The sequence below is a fragment of the Nematolebias whitei genome, unplaced genomic scaffold (genome assembly GCF_014905685.2).
Source record: "Nematolebias whitei isolate Nwh7 unplaced genomic scaffold, NemWhi1 Nwh_scaf_430, whole genome shotgun sequence".
In the NCBI taxonomy this organism is placed as follows: Eukaryota; Metazoa; Chordata; class Actinopteri; order Cyprinodontiformes; family Rivulidae; genus Nematolebias; species Nematolebias whitei.
Window position 1 is genome coordinate 1 of NW_023618975.1, and position 9,067 is coordinate 9,067.

General features: G+C 41.2%; 2 non-coding genes across 2 annotated transcripts; one reads left to right on the forward strand and one right to left on the reverse strand.

The window, feature by feature from the left end:
* Window positions 1-2,682: 2,682 nt before the first annotated feature.
* Window positions 2,683-2,764, forward strand: trnas-uga. Its single transcript has one exon. It is a non-coding gene; the product is annotated as a tRNA-Ser (tRNA).
* Window positions 2,765-2,901: 137 nt separating this feature from the next.
* trnat-agu lies at window positions 2,902-2,975 on the reverse strand. Its single transcript has one exon. It is a non-coding gene; the product is annotated as a tRNA-Thr (tRNA).
* Between the last annotated feature and the right edge of the window lie 6,092 nt (window positions 2,976-9,067).

The following is a 9,067-nucleotide window of genomic DNA, read 5'->3' on the forward strand; positions in this document are numbered from 1 at the left end:
TAATTTTTACTGTAGTTTATCATTGCCATTGTTTACTGTTCTGTCTGGAGCAGGTCTTTTGTAAATGAGTCCTTGTGGCTCAATGAAGCCAACGTGTCTAAATAAAAGGTTGAATAAATCATTATGTAAATATTTAGATTCATTCAACCTTTATTGATACTGATTAGTCCCATTGAGCCAATAGGTCTCATTTACAAGAGAGACCTGGATTTTAACAAAGAGTGATGACAACAGTGGATAACAAACTGTTTTTAATTATAAAACAAACAAACAAAAATTGTATGAATCATTTGTGAATGTGTATTGTTGTTGTTGTTATTACTGTCTTATTGTCTTGTGCTCTGGGTCCAGTCTCTTCATGGACGATGTGTGTGAGGGTGGACATGTTTGGAGGTTGCTGTGTTGAAGCTCCATGAATCAGCCTCTCTGCAGCTCTCAGCACCTTCACTGAGCCTTGAGGGAATCACTGAGCTGCTCTTGTTCACAGTTAGAAGGTGGTAGCTCTCGTCAAATGAAGATCTCCAGCATCATCTTGTTCATGCCAGGCTTTTCATCCACTGACCACAGCCACCTGTAAACATCAGGGGGACCAGTAGCTGTTTAACACATCTGGAAGGAAACCAGTGAGATTTTAATATGACCATGACCATTATGATATGATGTTATGTGGGGGAGTGGTGGCACAGAGGTTAGAAGATGGGGCTGTGATGGGAAAGTCGCAGGTTCAACTCCCGGTACTGTCAACATCAAAATGAGGTGGAAAAGGTGAAACACCCACACCTGCCTCCACCCTCATTGGCCCCACTCTGGGCCCCTGAGCAAGGCACTCAACCCCCACTATCTGCTCCTAAACAGGTCTCTCTAGAAAATGAGTTCTCGTGACTCAATGAGACTACCTGTATAAATAAAGGGTAAATGAAAAAAATAAAAGTTTAAAATAGAAATACTCACATCATAAGGCCAAGGTTGTGTGTGTGTGACGTGCATGTTCCTGAGAGGCCACAGACAGAGCAGCTCCAGCTTTTGTTCAGTTCCTGTAGTCCTGCAGTTTTCAAGCTGAAATGAAAAAGCATCATATGAACTTTACAGTCTATATTTACCTGTTCATATAAACACATGGAGGTGTCTCACCTTGTGACTGACAATAAAATATGTAAATTTATGAACTCTAATGAACTTATAATGATGCTCCTACTCTTTGAAGGAGAACCGATGATACCACACCATCTCTCAGTCGAACAATCTGATCAGTTTGATCAAAATCCTCCAGTTTAAAATCCTCACTGCTCAGATGAATCCTCCTCAAAGATACTTCCTCCTCTTCCTCACATCTTGTTATTTGGGAAACCTTCAAAATGAAAACAGGAGATTTGTGTTTACACAAAAACATTGTACAGAGGAGGTCAATCTTATTTTCTATTTCCTATAATCTCCCTAGCTTTATTTTTTTTATATCCTAGAACTTAAACAAAACTCCAGTTCTGATGTATATCTGTTGATAATGAAACAAAGCTACTGAAATAGTGAGTATGCTTGTTAGCAAAATATTCCTGTCATCAGATCTCAGTCAGCTTCATTGCAGCTGAACACCGTGTTACACTGAACATCACATCAGCTGGTGGACATAAATACAGTACAGTAATATTCTATTCACAAAATACTAACAATAATATGTTCATCTTACTTGTGAAAAGTTATCCCCCGAGACCTGACGTCAACAGTCCATCGATTAGAACAGAAATAAGCTGCGAAGTGCTGAGACATCCATCCATCCATCCATCCATCCATTATCTTTACCCGCTTCTTCCACTTTGGGTCACAGGGGTCGCTGGTGCACCATCCATCCATCCATCCATTATCTGTACCCGCTTATTCCATTTTGGGTCACGGGGGTCGCTGGTGCCCATGTCCAGCAATCACTGTGCGAGGGGCGGCGGGGTACACCCTGGATGGGTCGCAAGTCCATCACAGGGCCATATAGAGACAAACAAGACAAACAACCATTCACTCTCTCACTCACCTAGGGACAATTTAGAGTTACCAATCAGTCTAACATGCATGTTTTTGGTCTGTGGGAGGAAACCGGAGTACCCAGAGAAAGCCCACGCATGCACGGAGAGAACATGCAAACTCCACCCAGAAAGACCTCTGGACCGGGGTTTGAACCAAGGACCTGCTCGCTGAGAGGCAGCAGCTCTACCAGTTGCACCACCCTGACACATCTTTTGCTTTAACCAAATAAGGGCGACCGCTCCAAGATGGCCGCCGAAATTCCAGCGCCACAGCAGCCAATGAGGGATCTAGTGTTTATATCGATGTGAGGCCTGGCCGCGCGCGGTCAGAGAGCTGTCAGTGTTACTGTGACTGTCAGTGAATAACCTAGGAGAAGCCAGCTGGTGGCGAGACGTTTTTAAAATATCTAGAGACTTTAATCGGTTTCAAACCTTTTGACCTCCGTCGGACAGAAGCGGAGGAAACTGCGGCGCTGTACCGGAGAGTTAACGTTTGAACACGGCTGTGTTCGAGTCTTCACATCGACTCAGAATTAAGCAGACGCTTTGATAAAAACGAGATATAAGAACCTTTGAAACAAGATCGTTTTGTTTAATATTTCACAACACTATGGGACAATGAAAATATATAAAGTTCATATGATATATATGGATTCTGTGATATTCAGTTGCTGCGATGGCCGAGTGGTTAAGGCGTTGGACTTGAAATCCAATGGGATCTTCCCGCGCAGGTTCGAACCCTGCTCGCAGCGAAGAGTAAATTTTGTACATCGTAATTGTTTTCCACGTTCTGCCATAAAAGGCAAATACATAGCATTACGTTTTACTTAACGTTCAGAGTAAACACATAAAAGTCACTGGCTAACTACTCGTTTAAAATAAAACCAATAGGCACCGCTGGGATTCGAACCCAGGATCTCCTGTTTACTAGACAGGCGCTTTAACCAACTAAGCCACGGCGCCATATAAAATTTTTACAGAAAGAATTGTTAAGAAAGTGAAGAAGACCGTAGGATAGCTTGAATAATTTGATCCAGTTCCAAAATTTATGTTTGTGTGTGAGGCCGCTGTAGACGTCAGGATGATTTCAAACTCCAGGTGCTGCTCAGGTCTGACTTATCTTCATGTTTCCAGCTGTGGAACTATCATCGTCTACTCTCTGGATGTTCTCTTCAGCAAGAAACAATCAATTCAATTCAGTTTATTTATATAGCACTAAGTCACAACATAAGTCATCTCAGGGCACCAAACAGAAACATTCATATGTAAAAATAATAATTGAACATTATTTATCTGAGGAGGAGACTGCTTTGAGTTTAACTCCATCACAGAACTCTCATCTTGAGCAAGCATGAAGGCGGCAGTGGAAAGGAAAAACTCCCAAATGAGGAAGAAACCTTTAGCAGAACCAAGCTCAGGACAAGCACAAAACAGAAAAAGAGCTGGTTATTAGAGTTTTAGTAAAAAAAAAAAAAAGATTACAAAGTATACTTTTTTTTTTAATCAAATTAATAAAATCACTTGCAAATGGGGGCAATTTAAGGATTAATGTATGTACCCTTTATTTAACCAGGAAAATAAATCATTGAGATTAAAAACCTATTTTTCAAGAGTGACTTGGCCAAGACAGCTGCATAAGACATACAACAAAGCCAAAATACAAGACCAAATACACAAAAGCTTTTTAAACTGACTTATCTGTTTAAATAAAGGTTGAATGAATGAATGAATGAAAAAAATAAAATAATAATAAAGTTACACATTGTCATCACTGAATGGTTTGCATACAATGGTGAAATTAGTTTCTACATTTAACCCATCCACCACCAGGTGGTGCAGTGGGCAGCTATGGAAAGTGCCTGGGTGACAATTGAGACAAAGCTTTGATTCAGAAATATATTTTTGTTATTAGTTTATGGAAAGAAAAAATATTGAGAGATGTATCGTATATCACCATTCATCTTAAAATATTAAGATATTCATTTTGGTCCATATTGTCTAGCCCTATACTGTACTGTAATATATTAATAACAGCAACATCTTCGTTTCTACTTAAGCACATGTTAATATTAAAAAATCTCATCAAATTGTCATCAGCCAAGCTGCAATTATTTTTTTTATACCAAGTTATTTGTTTATCAATGGTTGAAGCAGATGGCCACTTGTCCTGAGCCTGGTTCTGCTAAAGGTTTCATCCTCATTTGGGAGTTTTTCCTTTCCACTGTCGCCTTCATGATTGCTCAAGATGAGAGTTCTGCGATGGAGTTAAACTCAAAGCAGTCTGCTCCTCAGATAAATAATTTTCAATTATTATTTTTAAATTAAAGTTTATGTTAACATTATTTTCATATATGAATGTTTCTGTTCAGTACCCTGAGATGACTTCTGTTGTGACTTGGCGCCATATAAATAAACTGAAATGAAATGAATGAAAGCATGTACAAACATGACATACATATGTATAGTGTAGAATGTAAACTGTTACAATAAATCCACTGTATTGTTTTCCCAGATGTAATTTCAATTCAATTCAGTTTATTTATATAGCGCCAAATCACAACAAAGTTGTCTCAGGGCACTTTACAGGAACATTCACATACATAAAAGCCAATTAGTAAAGTTCTCTATCTAAGGAATCCAGCAGACAAGTTGAATCTTGGCTTCGTTGCAGTCTCCCATCCTGAGCAAGCACAGTGGCAACAGTGGAAAGGAAAAACTCCCTTTTAAAAGGAAGAAACCTCCAGCAGAACCAGGCTCAGGACAAGCGGCCATCTGCTTTGACCGGCTGGTTGAGAGGACAGGAAGGAGAGACAGACGAACACAGAATGGTAGGTCCAGGTATAGGTCCAGGTGTACCTGAAAGACAAAAAAAAAACCACGTTAAGGATAGAAAAAATAATTACAAATACAAAACAGGTTGAGCAGAGTAAGTAAAGACAGTAGCAGAGTGAAAATTGTGGTCAGTTTGTCCTCCAGCAGTCTAAGCCTATAGCAGCATAACTAAGGGACAGCTCAGGAAACCCAAGCTGACCCAAACTATAGAATTTAGCAAAAAGGAAAGTCTTAAGCCTAGTTTTAAAACTGGATAATGTGTCAGCCTCACAGACAGAGATTGGAAGTTGGTTCCACAAGAGAGGAGCCTGATAACTGAAAGATCTGCCTCCCATTCTGTTTTTGTAAATTCTAGGAACCACAAGTAAACCTGCAGTCTGAGAGCGAAGTGCTCTGTTAGGAAAATATGGAACAATAAGATCTGTAATATAAGATGAAGCTAGGTTGTTGAGAGCTTTGTAGGTTAGACGTAAGATTTTGAATTCTATTCTGGATTTGACAGGGAGCCAATGGAGAGAAGCTAAAGCTGGAGAAATATGATCTCTCCTACTAACACCGGTTAAGACTCTGGCAGCAGCATTTTGGATCAACTGAAGACGTTTTAAAGAAGTATTTGGAAATCCAGATAATAAACCATTGCAATAGTCCAGTCTAGACGTGACAAATGCATGGACCAGTTTTTCTGCATCATTTTTAGATAAGATGTTTCTAATTTTAGTGATATGACGCAGGTGGAAGAAGGCAGTTCTAGGAACATTTTTAATGTGGGGGATAAAAGAATTGTCCTGATCAAAAATAACACCAAGATTTTTAACATTAGAGCTGGAGGACAGATTAATGCCATCTAAGGAGGGAGAAAGACTGAAAAATCCATTCCTAAGGTGCTCAGGACCAAAAACCAAAACCTCAGTCTTGTCTGTGTTCAAAAGGAGAAAATTAAGGGTCATCCAGGTTTTCATGTCTTTAAGACATGCTTGTAGTCTAAGTAACTGATTGGATTCATTGGGTTTAATGGACAAATATAATTGTGTGTCATCAGCATAACAATGAAAATTTATCCCATGCTGTTTAATAACTTTACCTAATAGAAGCATATATAAAGTAAAGAGTATTGGCCCAAGCACTGAGCCCTGAGGAACTCCATGACTAACTTTGGTGTATGAAGAAGATTTATTATTTACATTTACAAACTGAAATCTATCAGATAGATATGATTTAAAATCATTTTAGAGTTGTTCTTGTAATCCCAATATCATATTCAAGCCTCTGTAGTAAAATATTGTGTTCAACTGTATCAAATGCAGCACTGAGGTCTAACAGGACCAGTATAGACACAAGTCTATTGTCTGAGGCCATGAGAATATCATTAGTGACTTTTACTAGTGCTGTTTCTGTTCTATGATGAGCTCTAAACCCTGACTGAAACTCTTCAAACAGATTATTTCTTTGTAAATGTTCACGCAACTGACCTGCAACTATTTTCTCTAGAATTTTTTTAGATGAAAGTTAGATTAGATATAGGTCTATAGTTGGCCAGAATTTCTGAATCAAGATCAGACTTCTTAAGTAAAGGTTTAACTACAGCAACCTTAAAGTGGTGTGGTACATAACCATTCATTAAAGACAAATTAAGTAGATCCAAAATGTGGACATTAATTAGGGGAAATACCTCTTTAAACAGTCTGGTTGGGATGGGATCTAGCAGACATGTGGATGGTTTGGATGAGGTTATTATTTTTGACAATTCAGAGAGCTCAATAGGACAAAAACTGTCCAAACATAAATCAGGCTCTAGTGAAATGTTTAAAGTTGTCTCATTTGACAAGGGACTAGAGATAGTAGAAGGAAGGATGGTTTGAATTTTCTCTCTAATTGAAATAATTTTATTTATAAAGAATCTCATGAAGTCATCACTACTTATAGTTGTAGGGATACATGGTTCAACAGAAATGGGACTTTTAATTAGTCTAGCAATAGTACTAAACAGAAACCTAGGGTTATTTTTATTCTCCTCTATTAAAGATGAGTAATATAAAGTTCTAGCTGTACGGAGAGCTTTTTTATATGTTAGCAGACTATCTTTCCAAGTTAAATAAAATTCTTCATTATTAGTAGAGCACCATTTTCTCTCCTGGTTTCTAGATGCCTGCTTTAAAGGACGTAACTCAGAATTGAACCAAGAAGACAGTTTCCTCCGATTGATTACTTTCTTTTCCAGTGGAGCAATTTTATCGTGAAGTTTGCATTGAAGTTGTAAAATGATCAACTAGATGATATAAGTCTCTGTTCTCTGATGCATTACTCTGCAAGACAGAGGAAAACATTGATGGAAGAGATTGTTTAAATTTGGTTACAGCATTTTCTGATAAGCACCTGCTGAGATGAAATTTACTCTCAGTGACTGTGTAGTCATTTAATGTAAACTCAAAGGTTATTAAAAAATGGTCGGGCAGAATAGGATTTTTTTTTTTTTTTTTTTAATAGATGGCCTCCCTTCTCCCCTTACAGCCATCCTCTCCACACCATTATTATGAAATATTTATTCTAGTGATTATCTAGTGTAGGTTTTTTTTTTTAATAGGATAGAAAGAAAGAAAAGACAAAGTAAGACTCCAAAATATAAGAAATATACACAAAAAGAGCACACGGCAAAACACCCGGCCACTGTCTGTTCACCTGCAAAGAACATGACAAAACACAGAAACAAAATACATATGTATAAAGAACTTAAAATATTCATGGCTTTGCAGTAAGTTTCCATAAATATATATACCCATACCTACACCTATATACATACATACATACACATGAATATACATTCATATACATATCTATATATCTATATATCTACATATAAAGCCTACATAAGCATCCCTGCATCTATTTGTGTGTGGTTGTGAGCATGCATAAGTGTATAAAGCTTCTCTAATAGAACATTTAATAGTAACCGTGAAGCAGCAGAGACCCGACCCCCAAGACCAGAGGTAGACAAAAAAGGGGGGACCAGAGCCCAAGACCCCAGGAGGGACCCCGACCGCAGAGCCCCCAGGGCCACCCATATAGGACGAACCACTCACCCACCCCCCAGATCGGACCACAGGGGAGAACCGGAAGATCCCCACCAGCGACCACATGCAGTGACCCCCGGGGCCAACAGTGACAAACTCATAGGCCCCCGCCGGAACCCGCTGCACCGATGCAGTTCCAGGCCCGGGCACCGAGGCCCGGGCACTGAGGACGCACACCACCCAGGCCAAGGCCCGACAGGGCCAGAGGACCCGAGCCCCACCAGGCAGACACCAGGCCGAGCCGACACACGCCCAAGTGCCCAGCCCCCAACACCAAGGGCCCCAAGCACGCTGGCAGGCAAGGGCACACCCCACCAGGGGACCGCGCGATAGGGGCGCAATGCCAAGCACCCCCAGTTGTTTCAAAGAGGGGGCAGTCCGAGTCTCGGCCTAACAAATACCCATTCATACACAGACGCAATCACAAAGTCCCAGCCTCATTCTCACACTCACTCACTCAAAGACATACAATAACGATACATTTCATTCTTATTTCCGATACGCACTCTATACCCCCCAGGTCCAAGACATGTACCCGCCCTCTACAGGAGGCAGCCCATGCCCAAACCCAGGAGGTAGACCCATTCATTCTCGAGCGGAGAGGAGCCAATATCCCAGACCCGGCTCAGGCCACGCCCAGCCGACAGGACACCCCCCCCCCCCCCCCCGCACGAAGAGGTCACGCCACCCCCACACACCGCCAACTACCAAGCACGTGCCCCCAGCCGACCGCCCGCCAGGCCTCGGCAGCCACCCCGGCCAGCGGGCCAACCATGGTGCCCAAGAGCCAAGCTCAGGGGGTCCAAACAACCCCAGGGAGAGCACAGCGCCAGCACCGCCCACGGCAATCCCCCAGACCCCGAACCCCCACATAGTCCTGGTCAACACCCAACGGCCTGCCCTTCTCCTGGACCCCACCCCCGGAATGGCAGTTAGGGAACCAGGGGGGTGAGAGAAAAATAAATAAATAAATAAAAATAAGACACTGACACATACACCCCCGCCCCTAGATGTGTTGTTGATGTGTGTTGTTGTATAGTGCCATTAAAAAGGAAAGAAGAAGGAGCAAAGACTGGCATGATGCAAGTTCCCCCTCCCCTCCAACTCTATCCAAACCCTACTGTCTAAATGCAACCATTGTAAGTGAGCACAGGC